This window comes from Passer montanus, unplaced genomic scaffold (genome assembly GCF_014805655.1).
Source record: "Passer montanus isolate IOZ18808 unplaced genomic scaffold, ASM1480565v1 scaffold17, whole genome shotgun sequence".
Taxonomy (NCBI): Eukaryota; Metazoa; Chordata; class Aves; order Passeriformes; family Passeridae; genus Passer; species Passer montanus.
The window spans coordinates 10,374,190-10,389,908 of NW_024364270.1; positions in this window are offsets into that span (position 1 = coordinate 10,374,190).

Here is a 15,719-nt window from a genome sequence, read left to right on the forward strand (position 1 = left end):
AGGCTTAAGAAAATTGAGTTATATATTAATATTTTCCCTATATGTAAAATCTCTATTTTGTGACTTATTATATTTGATAATAAGGAGGTACTTCCCCCCCTCCCCTTTAGGTTTCTGTAAGTACTTATGAAGCAATGCTTATAGAATACACTATTTCCAGTGTTTTCCTTCTAAGAGGAAGTGCCGCTTTCTTAATAGATATGAACCTCTAACACAGGTTGCAAATGATGGGCACAAATGATGCACTCTAGTATGGGCATATAGTTCTATTACACCAGAAAAAAGTTTCACTATATTAGCATATCTAGCTATCTCTTTTCCTAATTGATTGTGTTTTCTTCTTTATCAGCTCCTACTTAATTCTGTACTTCTATATTATCAGTATTTGTACAACATTCACCTATTCCTCTGAATATTTTCATCATTTTTCCAACTCTTCAATGAAATATGCCATCTAGTACTGTCAACATCCAATATTAACAACAGAACCACTCCTATATCTCTGGAAGGATGTAAGGTTCATATATAAGGCTCCAATTTGCTAAGGAAAATTTATTCCCTTTGCTTTATGTAACTTCCACAACAATTTAACAATTTTTTTTTTCAATAAGGCCATTCTAGTGGACAAAATTTGCATGAGACACTAAAAGCACATCAAGAATTTTAAGCCACGTGCCTTGTGGCAAGGATCCAAGAAGTCTGGCCAATAGGTCAAAGGGTAGAAGAGCAATAGTTCTGTTGGCAGATAGTAGAGGTTAGGGTGTTGTGGGACATACCAAATAGCTCAAGGTATCATGTGCCATTTTAGTAATATGACCACTCTTGGATGACAGACTTCTTTCTTAGGAAGGTTTAGCACGAATTGCTCCTATGAAAATAGAGGTCTTGAATCATTAAATCAGGTATTTTTAATTTCTTTTTTCATTGTCTTTCCCATTGCAAAAGCATTTTCCATGAAGAATCAGGGCAGTAAGTAGAATGAAAACACCACGCTGTTGTGTCCTGTTGCTCTTCTCTTTCTTTAGATCAGTAACCTCCGTTTACTCCTTAATTTAGTGATCTAGTTGCTTGCAATGTCTCTTTATGCTCCTTCCTGACAACAAAGCAAACATCTGTACCTGCTGCAGCAAAAATTAGTCATTCACATTTTTAGTGCTACTGATAATTGTTATGCTGCTCTGTTTGCAAGTAGCTAACATTATTTCCATTTTCAATATAGTATTTTCTGCTGTGCTTGGTAATTTAAGATTTATTCTGCTAAATCCTCACTTCCAATGTGTCTCCTTAATTTACAAAACATATTCTCTTTAGGCAGGTCTAATATTCATTGCTTTCACTTGTGCAAAAGATCCCAATTTTTTATATTTTATTGAAGGAAAAATTCTTATCTGTAACAAGTTATTAATATATATACATAATTAATATATTAATTATTAATGTTTATCTTCATTCTTATACAACTAAGTAGATTTAGGCATGCTGAGACCTAGGGTCTGAAACCTTTGTATCTTTTGGTCTGTAGGTTTGCTTTTTTGTTTTATAAGACTGATGAAGTTCAAACCACTTTGTGTCTGGGTCTTAACTTTAATTTAGTGATATACTGTATTCCTGTCAGAATACAATATGCTTTGCTAGCCTTGTTTTCCAGGAATGCTTAGCAAGTAAAATTAATTGAAGGCAAATGTTAACTTACAAATATTATATTTCTATTTTTTGTTGGAGCTAGAAGACTTATCTGAAAAAATATATTTTATATAAAAAATTTTACAAGCTTTTGAGAACGATAGTTTGCTAAGCACACAAATAAGAAAACAGTTTTTGTTTTGGTTTATGCTTTAAAGAACAAGAATGTGGAGATTGAGTGGTGTATCTGTAGGGGACATGCCTTAGGTGATGCCAAAATTAATGTTTGGCAATTTGTTTGAGCTTGGATGACAAAAGTCCTGATGTTAGCAATCCTAGACCAGCTAGAAACCCAAGAGACCCGACGACAAAAAAAAAACAAGATAAAAGAATAAAAAGACTACTTAGAGGTCTTGTGGCATTGCTGAGCAAAACCCCAAGGTTTTTAAAAAGCTCACAGAAAATTTGCACTTAAGTTAGAAACTGATTCAGATCACTGCTTGCATTTTCTGAGTCCTGTTATCACAGAAGATAATGAAATTCCTGAGACTTGGGAGTGAGCTTTTCATATCCTCTAATTAGTCCCTTCACTGACACTTGGGCTTTTTCCAGATCCTCTGGCCTTGTGCAGTCTAAGTTACTGTCTTGTGAACTTCCTCAGCTGTCTTTAAATCTTGCTGTTTGGCTTAGTTGGGCTTGATTAAAAACTCACTGAATTTAATAGAGAGTTCCATCCCATTCAGTGGTTTTTCGGGCACTGCTTAAACTGGAAGCATACCCAGCTGTGACCATTGCCTAACACATTCCTAGGAAGAATGTACTCCCACTGCATAATTTCTGGAAGCAGTAAATGAATTAATTTATTCCCCTGGTTTTTTGAGAGGGCTTTGTTTCCGTTTCAGTTCTCCCAGTTCTTGGAGGTGCAATGACTCCTAAGTGTGTTCTTGAACTCGGTGCCAAAGCCTCAGGGTCGTCCTATTCTTGTTTTTCCAAAGCTTTGATTGTAAAGCTCTGAGCCTTAGATTCAGACTGTCAACATTCACTCGTTATAATTTTTTCTTTGCTTTCTTTTCTTTCAGTTCTCACAGATTCATTCCCAGGAACTTATAAAAAAAGTGTGGAAAAAATGCTACCTTTGCCATAAAATGAAAAATCCTGTCTGAATCTCAGAAAGAGCTTGGGTATTGTACCAACTTTCTCTCTTGTCAGCTTCTTGGCCTGCCAGTCTGAACAGAAGCAGAGGTCTTCAGTCTACTGTGTCAGCTCTGGAAAATTCTAGTACTGATTTTTAAAAAGAAGAGCAAGATATATCCAGTGTTGAACTGAGTGACAGGAGAATCCAAAATAACTTGTTCATTTTGTTATTTCACCTTGGCACCAGGCTAAAAGAGTCTCCTGGTCTGAAGCTATAGTGTAAGATTAATAAAGCAAACTAAGTTAACATGTTGATGTATTCTCATCTAGAAAAATAATAACAAAATAAAAGATCACCTTCTCCTGGACCGGGGACCAGTCCTAAATAAGGGGGGAGGTAATACATGAGTGCTCCTGTAATGGTGACAGTAAGTTCAACTGTTGGGTTATGCAGTCTCTTAAAACATCACATCCAGTTTCCTCCAAATTTTTCATATTCTGTGACTAGAAAAGCATCTGTCAGATGAACCAAATTGGGTCACTCATATTGTGTGACAGAGACAATTGTGTTTTGGTCAGAAGTGGGAGGTCCATGAATATTCATTTCTCAAAATATGCTATGACTCATGAGCTTGCTAATGTTAGTATGAGGAAGCAAATGAATCTTTTCTTTGAGTTGACTGTAGACAAGTAACTGCAAAGTATATGTAACTCCTTCTACAGACACTTTAAATTCTTTGGAAAGACATGTATTAGTTTGAATTAAAAAAAATATTTTAGGATTTAAAATATGACTTTTAAACAATGTGCTTTTACCTACACATATGTACCTTTACCTAATTCAAATTGATTTGGTTTGGTTTTCTAAATAAAAGTAGTATTTACTATTCCAGATTAGGCCCACTGAATGAAGAATTTTACTACAGTGCATATCAAAGAGCACTGGATCAAACATCTTTGACATCCTACTTCTCCCAGTCATTTAATATGAAAATCCTCCAACATTTTCACAGATGTTACATGACATACCAATGTGTCTGCTTCATGCCCAAACAAAAGCTTTTCTCACCTTGTTTTTGATGACTTTATTATTTCCTGCATCATTATGTATCATTCATTTTTCAATCTTAAATATGTGGTCAGAATTATACTGAACAAAGGAAAAGAACAATGTGAAATTCTGGAATCGTTGAAGATACTAGGATCAGTTTCAGGGCTAAAATTCAGGCCAGTATTTTAGACTGATTCCTTCTGCAGTACTGAACACTCTTGACTCTTTTGTTTGTTTGCTTGTTGGTTTGTTCTGTAGGCATAGGAAGAGGATGGAGAGGTAGGAATCTGCCTTGATAGATCCCTCGCCTGTCTCAGTATCACTTGCATTTCATGACTTGCTGGACTGTGGAATTTTATTCACTCTAGGGCCCTGGGAAAAGGAGAGCATCGTATGAAGCTCACTGGGACTAGGGAACAAAGGCTGGATAACAGAAAAACAAATATCTCAGGGAGCAGGAGAAAGGAAGGAAATCATGTGTCTGCAGAAGGGATTAGCATTTCCATTTTGCTCATCAAAGTTAAAAGAAGTACAAAAGAAGGATTTAGAGTGCTCCAACTGTTCCATCCCCTGTGCAAATTAGCATAAACAGCAGGGAAAAGAGAGTTAAACAGAAAATGTGAGATGGCTACAACTGTTTTTGCTAGCAAAGTCTTGTTTAGATTTGAGTATTCCTGCATAAACAGTGAATGCTAGCAATAAAAAGAAGCTTTTTAATGAGTCACAGAAATAACTACCCTTTACATACAGATCTACCTAAGTGTCTTATTTATCATGTTTGCCTGATTTTTTGTTCTTGATGGCAGATTCCTTTTCACTTCATGTACTCTTAAAGTCTGTTATTCTTTTCCTCTATGGTTACTTTAATTGTCACCGTTGATGGTTACTTTAATTGTCATGGTTGATGCAGGCAGATAGCATATGACTTTTTCCCTATCCTTCAAATATATATTGCTGCTTTTTTTTTGTACTGCCTGTCCAGCTGTTTGGTTTTGGATTTGGGGGATTTTTGGTTGGTTTGTTTTGGTTGGTCAGGCTTTTTAAATCTTTCAGAAAAAAAATAACATGACAGTTTAAAATTTGTCAGATGTATGCTAGATCCATTTAATATTGCTTACTAGCAAAAAAATCTCAGAAAATTTTCATGCAGTCTGGTCTACCAGACTGATGAATTTCTAAATGAGCATTCAGAGTATTATTTCCTTGCATATGGAAGGCAATATCTATATAGTCTCTGATACATCATTGCATTCAATATGCTTGCAAATTCTTAGTTAAGAAAAAACATTTGTTTCAACAAAGACCATGCACATTTACAGCAGAATCAAACAATCCATAGTTATAGCAACAGGAATGGATGGCTCTCACTTTACTTTCAGAAAGGGTGATTTAGAACCTTCAGTGTCTACTTCTGAAATTACTAAACTTTGTAACTTATTACTTTCAATCACCTTAAGCCAGGCTTGATATAAAACTCAAAGATCCTATTTAAATACATTGCTAATTTTAAATCTCTAACATTTGTTTATATAATAAGCCCACAAGTTAAATCCATCATAGCATGCTATTCACTCTTTCTGCATGATATGAATTTTAAAGCAGATGAAAAACATGTCAGATTGTTGCTATATATTGTATAAGAATAAACCATACTGTTAGCCTAGAAAAGCACTTTGGAAACCAGAGAAGTCCAATTTTCCAAACACTGCTAAAACAGGTCTGAAATACAGTTTATAATAAATTGTGTTCCTTATACTTCTTTTTATTTGATTGAAAAGTATCAAGAGAATATATTTTTTGAAGGACATTTAATAATTTTGGTTTTGAAACAACTGGCAGGTAATAGTGAAATATAATTTAAGTTGGTGCCTAAGATAAAAATTTTTCCTGTTGCATACAAATATGCATATGAGAGAAGGAAAGATGATTTTTTTCTGAGGATTTTGCTGGACAAATCTTTATGGGTCATTTTTTTTACCTTGTTGCTACTCCTTTCATACTTTTGAAATTACTTGGGTTACAACACACTTGGGCTGCTCTGTTGGGGATGTGCCTGCACACAGATCTTTGCAGGTTGTACCAGAGCTCCACAATGAAGGAGGATTCAGGAATTCCCAGTGAGGCCAAAGGCAGGAGTCAGAGTTTCAGGCTCACATATTTGGATTCTGTTCCACGCACATCAGACAGACTGTCATTCTTCTAAACCCAAATTTACAATTTGCTGTTTAAGAGGTATAATTTACATCAGTTTTGAGAAGGAGCAGGGAAAGAAATTGCTGTTCTTTCTTTAATCATGGTTGAATATAAGATAGTACTGCTGAGTATGCAAGCATGTGGTGTTGCAAAATGGTTTTTATTAGTATACAGAGCTATTGTCTGCTGTTCCAGCCCAGACTGTGGACTGGTGGTGTTAGACCCTTTCAGGAAAATGCAGTTCCTGGCCCCAGAGATGGAAAATTTCAGTGTGTTTTTGCTTAGCTAAACAAGTACAGTTCAGAGCTGGGTTATCATATTTATCTCTAGAAGATGAATGATATTTTGCTTGGGATTGAAAAATAAACCAAAGTTCAATTAGACAAGGATTTGGAATTCAGTAGAGCACAAGCTTTGTGTTATATGTTGACATACCCATTTTTTTGAAATGAAACTGTGAACAATATTATGCTACACTTATTTCATGGATAGAGAGTAGAAAAGATTTTATGTAGCTTAGTGTCCTCAATATTCTGAGAAAAATTGAAATTGATGTATTGAATTAAAGTTGCTTTTCTCATTAGCATAAATATTTCCCAGCTTCCTATGAAGTTTGATTATTAAATTTTATGTGTACTCTTAGGTTTGCATTTTATATTACATATGTTGCAGTGGTTTATACCCTCTATGTGTGTTTCCAAAATGTTAAAAAATGTTTATAAAGAAGTTGGCATGATCATTTGCATTTGATGGCCTTAAACATTTGCAACACAAAGGAGTTCTCTGCTGTTATTGAATTTGTTATAATATGCATGGATAATAATAATTTGTAGCATCTTAGAGCAACTCACTAGCAAGTAATTCTCACACACAGTGACCCCAAAATGTTATAATTCCTCCAGACACACATTCCCAGAATACAATCTGGGAATTATTAGTGCAGTATATCAAACCATTATTTTAACACTTTGCTTAGTCACCAGTGTGTCAGACATATAGTTAGTATTCAGGTTCTCAAAATATCAGTTGCACCCTTCAATGCCATAAATGCATTGTCTCTTTTTGATTGTTTCTTCTAGCAGGAGCCAAGGTAGTGGCTCTGAGGGTTTGGATCTCAAGGGAAGCTCTACTGACTTAGACCTTTCCCTTTAATTCTCTTTAATTTACGTTGCTCTGACCTAGTACATTGGAAATATATTAATTCTCTTAATCTCTTATGGAATCAGTGATGAAGTATGGGTCCTGTTAGATGATCCAGCCCTGACTATAACACAGAATTTCAGGCTCTATCCAGCTTTTGGATGGTTCAACTTACACAGCTGAAAGGTACAGAGGGAGTGGTGGCACGCAGTGGGTGCATGGGAGGTGGGTGCTGGCTCAGAAAACACGGGGCAGAAGTGAAGGAGCAAATTGCACAGAGTGAGACAGACACAGCTGGTGTGGGCCAGGGCTAACCACAGCCTGACTGCAGGACCTCTGGCACTGTAAATAAGAGACACATCACCCTTCAGCCAATTGTTCTGTTTGTTTGGTTTGAATTTCTGCTTTAAACTCTTTATTTTCTGAGTAGATGTGGGAACATATCCTTTGAGACACTAATGCACAAAGAATGTGAAAATCTTACTTTTTCTCATAGGCTTTAAGGAAAACTATTAATTAGCTTTAGTTCTTGGAATGACAATGGACTTACTTATTATCAATAAAATAATGTGACTGTGAATGAGAATTAAAAATCTTTTAAATAAAACCTTCATTTATACAAATTAAATATTTGGAAAAAATCTTAATAAAGTTTGGAGAAAATATCAACGCAGATAGCAGTTCAGCAAAAGTGCAGGTCACTGTGAGCATGACAATGAAGAAAACTGTAATTTGTTAATAAGCAGCATGTGAATTTCTCTGCTATTTTACAGGTCATTTTAAAATTATTTTACATTCATATTTTTAAAATGCAGATATTCATGAAAAATACTGAAGTTAATACTCTGTACTCATGTGTGGTTGAGCTGAAGTATTACAACGTTGCTTTTCAGATCTGTTTGAAATATAGGTGGCATTTTCCAAAAGTGTTTTTCCAAACGTTTCAGATCTGTTTGAAATATAGGTGGCATTTTCCAAAAGTGTTTTTCCAGTTTATACACATACACACACACAGTCACATACACAGAGGTTCTGGTAGCTTCAAATGAACTCAAGACAGTGTGATCAAACTTTTGATTAGTGGCATTGTCTTTTAGGAGGTTTCTTTGTTGTGTTTCATTACCTGCACAATGTGTCATTGACCCTCATTGCTTAAAATCAGTATTTACTCAGGTCACCATCTGCATCAATTTACCACGTGGTCTCTGCTCTGTAAACTCCATCATCTCTCTGTCGCTGTTAACAGAAACAGAACCAGAACAGGTGATGAAAGGCCTTTTATCCAGCAAGCTCAATACCTGTTTTCACACAAAGATGTGTGAAAGAATCATTCATGGGGAAATTTCAGCTTGTGCAAGTTTCCTGAACTCTGTATACCCAGATTAATCCGGATTCATCCAGTTTTAGACTAAGGGAGTAACTCCAACTATGTGCAGAGAAAAATTCTACATCCAGGCACCCGGGAAACAGTGTTAAATTTCATTGGATAAATGGTGCTTTCTTTTTTTTTATGTCCTTTAGTGAGCAGTGCAGTGATTATAGTGTTGTTTGCCCAGATGTCGGCAGTAATTTTGCTGATTCCTTTGGTTGTCAGTTGGTCCACTGTAAGTAACTGGGGAAAAAATTATCTGCTGGCACCATGTCAAAAGGCCTTCTGTGAGCCATATAAAAATTCAGGTGGAAATTTTAAAGTTTCCTAACTGTAAGAGCAGCAGAGGAATTGTCCTATGATGGCTAAAAGCCTTTGGTCATTTTAGTGTAAAATCACAAAAATGTGTTTAAATTATGTGATAACAAGTAATGAAGATTTTTGCTCCAAATGAAAAAGTTGTACATGAAGATCAGAAGGGTTCCTTTAGCATTTGGGGAGAAGGAGAAAGTGGGAGTATTCAACTATAGCCTCTCATTGTCAAAATGGCAGGCAAGAGGAGTATTTGAAACTGGGTGTTTACAATGCATGAAGTGTATCTGAATGGCCATGTACAAGGAGAGAAGGAAGAAGAAAAGAATTGCTGTACTGGACATCAGAAGGAAGATATTTTAATAACAGAGCTTTATAAAAACACTGACATGAGCCATGCATAGGAATAACAGTTCAGGTACATGAAACAGCATAGCATGTAGTGCAAATATTCACGCCATAGAATTGTGGTACCCAAAAGAAGAGTGAGTGAGATGTTAGTATCAGTAAAGGAGGTACATAGATGACATTGTGGAGAATTGTGAAGAAAAAGAGTAAGGTCAGTTTTCCCCATTTAAAATTCCAGTTTCTTTAATATAGTTGTCAGCAGGAGACTGGGGAATCCCTACCACAGAGGTTAAAGATCAAGTAGTGTGAATCACTAAAGCTGTCCAAGGAAAATGAGCAAAGGGAGATCAGCAAGGAGGGGAAGAGATTGAGGGAAGGACTGAGAGCTACTGAACAATGACCTGAGAAGTAAGAGGATACCCAGTTACTGATGTTGCTGTTTAACCCATAACTAAGATGCAGAACCACCACGTTTTCACATAATCATTTCCTGGAAGGAAAGAAGATATTGTGTATGCAAAGATGTAAGTCTTCATCTCTTTTGTAATTTCTATTATCCATAGATTTTCTTTGCCTTAGTAAATTCTGAGGGACACAGATGCAGCTGGTGAAAAATATCAGATTTTCCTGTCAGAGTGAAGATTAATGAAAGTTGAGGCCTGAACATTTTATGGTGGTTTAATGACAGCTAATACATAAGCATGATCAGCCAAAACTAATTAAAGAACAGTGCAGTGTGACTCGTAAAACTACATTACTAAAGTAAAGCCATCTCTGAGGTAAATCACTTGGAGCCTGTGGTGAGCTTAGTCTACTGGCAAAAGCCAATGCTTTCATTTACACCTCTGAAACCCCATTAACAAAGGCATATTTTGGCCCATGTGTTACTTTAAATAGAATTCAAGGGGAGTTAATAAGTCAGACATTTCTATCATTAAAAAGAATCCTGCTGAGGGGACCAGTCAGTTTTGGTTGCTGCTCTATAGTGCCAGTGACTGTCACTGTATCAGCTGCTACAGAGAAAAGTTTGTTCCTGAAGGACTTAATGTAAGAGCATTTGAAATGGTTTCATTTCATTATGTCTGGAATTTTATATCATTGAATAAAGATAATAAAAGGAGCAGAGGAGACCTCCATAATATATAGTCTGAGAAGAATAACCAAAGGCAACAAAAACTTTCCCTTTGGCAGTTAGTTTTTTCCCTTTTACTCCATGAAACATGAGAACTTTCATTATATAAAACTGTGCTTTCTTCTGAATTTTTCCCTTAGGTTTGCCAGTGAGAGATGATGATTTAATTCTTTCCAGATATTCAGTTGATTTAATATAATTTCTTTCATGTGGAACAAAAGGGGATAAATGGCACAGATCCTATAATATCTATTCTTTTTCACAAATCCTTAAGGGTACATTTCATGGAATCACAACATATTTTTGGCACTCAATTCTTGAAATAATTACACGGTGTTTGATTATAAGGCTGTTTATTGAAGATCATATGGTGTTTGTCCTGTGTCCTTAATCTGTTTTTTAATTTTGTTTTAATGGACAGTGATGTATGCTTGAATTAGAAATACTATTAAAACAGACATATTTGAATAAGACGCCCTCTTGTCCAGGTTCTCTAGACACAGCTGTTACTTTTGCAAACCCAGAAGCTTTCATGTACCTCATTCTCATTTCATTTCTCTTGGATTGTTTCCAGAATGGCTCGAAGCATTGATTATGGTTAAGAGCTTCATTTTCCTCTAACTAAAACCAGTTTCATAAAAGTCTCCATTTCATAGTATCTTTTATTCACTCTTGTGCCTCTTCCTCTATACTGTGTCTTTACGTGCATGCAGTATGTTTCTTTTGTGTGCTGCACATATTTAGTTGGAAAAACTCATACTGAAACAAGCATGTGTATCACTCATTTGGGAGCTATTGACACAAAGAACAACCTTGCCACTGTGGAATTCTGGCAAGAAGATGAGTCACTGTGGAGAGGGAATGAATGATCCAAACCAACATTTTATTCCCTAATTAGATTTTGTATTGAAATAAAAATATGTTGTGTTAAGGTTGAGCCAAAAAAGCAGCTCTGTGGGTACAGGGATTTGGTAGGAGAGCTGTTGAGTATTTTCTTCTCAGCTTTCCCTTTCTTTGAAATGCACTTTCAAACTTAATGTCTTTTTTTAATGTTCTACATATGATTGAGGTAAAAAAGAGCTTAGGGAAATTCACAGTTTACCTTTTATCCATTCCTTCTCGCTCCCTTAGTTTGTTTTTTTTTTTAATAGGAACCCATAAGATCATCCTCCTGGTCTGGGAATGGCTGCTTCACTGACTCAATTGTCCCAAATGAGGGAACAGCTGAATTTTGTTGCTATTGCTGTCATGGCCATTTCAAAACAGTGTTGCTGTTCTTACTGTCCAATTGTTGACCAGAATCCATTTGGGAACGATGTAACCTAATCTGTCTGTATAGTAAGAAATTCACTTTGGCATTCCTGGAACACCAGAGGATGTAAGATCAGACATTTATCTGCCTTTAAAACAAACAAACAAACAAACCTGAAAAATGTTTATCTTGACAGGTAACCTGTTCTTCAGTGAAAAAAAAAATCAAGTTGGATTTCTAACATTCTAAAATATTATTTCAAATTTAAATTTGGCCCATATCAGTCACCATTAAGTATTCAGTTATTTTCCCATCAGGAGTAAGATGACTTTACAAAGCCATCCCATTTAGATGGCCAAAGATTTTATATTAAGCAGTGTTTGGACAGTTCTTTGAATTTCTTTAAACATTTTTTCTATAACCATCAAATATTGACTTTTCTCCTTCAACATGGACAATTTTTTTCCAATGTTCCTAGACAAAAATAAGACTTTTTCATTGCATGATGTGAAATGGAGGCTAGCAAGAAGCAAAACTTAGCTTTTGATATTGTAGTACATCTGAGCCATGATTCAGCACCTGAAAGTATTTGTGGGGCCACAGCACTTCTGTAAAGCCCAGCTAGTAAACATGCCTCTGAAAATTAGTAGCCTTGGATCTTATATCAGCCAGTGTCTGATATGTCAGCTGATAAAACGAAGTATATAAGCTGATAAAAAATGGAGAAGCATATGTTTTACAGGATGAAGACTAAGCCTGAGAAACTGCCAGAGCTAATTTGCCTCTGACATTACTGACATTACCTCTTCATATGGTTTCCAACTAATGAAATTGATGGCTGCGGCCTATTACCATATTCCCTTTGGAATTCATTCTAAAAGGCATGAAGAAAAGCATGAAACACACAGAATACAGCAATGCATGATCTGAAGAAAGCTCAGGGGTGTTATTCACACACCTGCACACTTTGTGTTTGGACTGTGTATTAATCAGTGCTTTAGTCAGCATTACAAATATTGAATTTTACTTATTCTTAGTTGTTGCTGTCATGCCAGTTCCCAAACTCTAGACCAGGCTGAAGGATTATAAATTTCAGACTATAAGCACCTTTGTGGACTGATATTTTCCAAGATTTCCAACTCCCAGGTTTTCTCTCTAAAAGCACCAGAGCATCTTGTGTCCTTCTTCCTCTTTTATCCCCTCATCACAAATTTTTCCTCTTATCTTCCTAGTCATCCTTTTCATGTCTTTTATTTTCTCTCTTTTAGTATTTGACTTCTCTTTACTTCTACCTTATCAAGGTGTGGTTATATTGCTTCCATGAAAAAGGAAGGATAAAGTTTTTTTGTTACTTTTTCAGACATGAACCACAAGAGCCTTTTCATATATCTGGAAGTACTGAGTAAAAATGGTAACAACTAAGGCTCCTGCACATATTTTTGAGATCTCTAAGATTTCCCCCTAAAAAGGCTGTTTTTCTACAATTACAATACTGTGAAAGGCCAATTTTTTTAAAGGAGGAAAAATGCCATCTATAGGGCTAAAGTTAATATACCTTTCTAAGTAAAGAATGCCATCTTCAGCTATTTTGACTGTGATCTGTTAACTGATTTCTGATTTGTTCATATCACATCACTTTCACTTCATCACTTCATCACTATCTGTAACTACAACTGACAAAATAACTCCATGATTTTGTGATGCAGATGAGGAAGTCTCGCCTAATCTTGGTCCAAAGCTGTACAAGCTATCTAATTTTATTTCAGGTTTGGTTTGTTTTTTTCAGCTGTAAAAAGGACAAGGCTTAACTCATCTTTAGACAAGTTAAAAGGCATCAGTCTGAGGGCTGAGTCTCTTGAAAGACATTCCCAGCAAGGCAGTTAACTGGAGTCAATAGCTCCAGTAATTCCCAGTATCTTAGGCATTTTATAAAATTTGAAAAATCTCTTAAAGTTATTATATATGTCACTACACACACACAGAGCAGGACAATTCAGAAATATTAAATTCTTGCACTTCAATGGGAGGCAAATATTCCATACTAAATGTGTTTTCTAGCAGATCAATGTGAAAAAGTTTATCTAAAACTTTTCAAATTGTCTACTAATGACAAGTGTATTTGCTTTTAAATAAGGCACAGGAATTCCTCTGAAAATAATTTCTGAAATAATGAAAATTTAATGCAAACTGTAGAATTTCTAAGTATATTCTCCCTGTAAACAATAACAGCTTTCAAAGGAGAGGCACTCTTTTTAGTTTCCTGGGGTTTTTTAAACAAGTTAAATGTTTACATGAGCTTTTAGCAACACATGTGACTGCTGGGCTCTGCCTAAACTGGTGTTTTAAACAGTTTCTGGAGATCTAGAAATGTTGTCTGATGACTGTTTAGACCCAATCTCAGTGATCAGTATAGAAAAAAATAAAGTTTCAAAGCAGCCCTTTTGACAGCCTACTGTTTATCTGTGAGAAGGTAAACAAGAGACAAATCCTCACACATTATTAGAAAACTCTGTGAGTGTTCATTCAGCCAGTGCAATCAAAAGAGGCAGTTAGAGGGGACAAAAGTGTTTCCATTTCTGCACTCACAGCTTTCCACTGTTTCTTCTCTCTGAAGTCCCTCTGGGTTTATGCCATAGCAGCAAATTGTCCAAGCTTCATGATAGGTCTCCAAAGACCTGTACAAGTACTTGCATAAACTTTTTACAGTTTGTCATTTTGCCCCAGCTGCATCTTCTTCTCTGTCTGTCTCACTCTGGATTATTTTCTGCTTTGCGTGTTTATGATGAAATAGACTTCACTGAGTTGTTGAACCCATTTTTGCCTTGATTCCTACCACATAATTCAGTGCCTTCATAAGCTGAGCTGCTGGTTGTTTGCTTCAGCTCCTCAGTCATAAGAGACCCTGGCTGTCATTCCCTCACCAAGGCCAGATGACCCATGTCAGAAGCAGCCCACCAGCAACAGGACTTATCCCCCTCCATGCCTTACAGTACTAACACTGGGGAAAATCCCACTATGGAGCTAGTATTAAACCAGCAGGAAATAAAACCACATGAGTGTTGGGAGGTAAGCAGAGGAGGTCTAAGTATGGGGAAAGCAGGCACCACAGAAAACCTTGAATCTCCTGGAGCACCTTTTTCCCTGAATAAAAACCAGGGGCTGTAATGCAGGGTTTTCAAAAGTAGGAAAGTACAAGCCTAAGTCTTATTAATGCTTTGAGTAAAATTGGAAGCATGGATAATACTACAGCTGAAATATATTCTTGATGTTCCTCAATACCTAATAAGTCTGCTACATTAATCCCAGACAGAATGCAGATGTAAATGCATTCAGTACCTTCACAATGGAGAAAAAGAGGAAAGCATGGAAATTTTAGCTTGACAACAGAAAATTTTCTTTTCCGATTGTTTGTTTATTTGGTGGAAAGTCAAATGCAAAATTATTTCTATTTATTTGAGGAGGAATTAATTATTTTAGCCTTCTTCTTCATAGAGAAATGAAAAATAAACCTCACACCATGTTCATATGTGGTATTTTAAATTTAAAGAACTTGCACCAAACCAAAATAAAGACATAAATAATTAGCTTTTTAAAAGATCCAAACCAATGGGACTTTCAGAAACAACCTTCATGAACAGCTTTCTCTTCCCAATTTGGTCAGCAATTCAGAGAAAAGGAATTTGGGCACCTTGTTTCTGGCAAATTTTAAGTATAACTCACTTCTATTCTCCTGCTAAGCAGAGTTGAGAAGGCTTGCTATCAGTCTTCTTCATTAGAAGCAGTTCCAGTCATTGAAAGAAACAAATCTTAGGATTCACAAAAGAGCATGAACCTCTAGTCTGGTGCTGAAAACAGCCTCCTCAGAGAAAAAAAAAATAAAAAATCTGCACTCCAATTCCATCTGCTTCTGATTCAGACAGGGTCTTGAGCCTAGATCCTATAATACCATGAAGCCTATCCTCACTGCCAGGAGAGAGAATCAGTGATTATTTGAAGTCCTGTAACAAAGTAGAGTATCACAAGGAGATTACCATCCTCAAAATAGGCTTCCTAGCAGTGGGAGCAGGATTTCAGACAAATTCAAGGATTTCAGTAACTGGTGAAGGGCACGTCATGAACATCCTAGCAACAAGAATATTACGTAAGAAACATAAACACTTTTTTT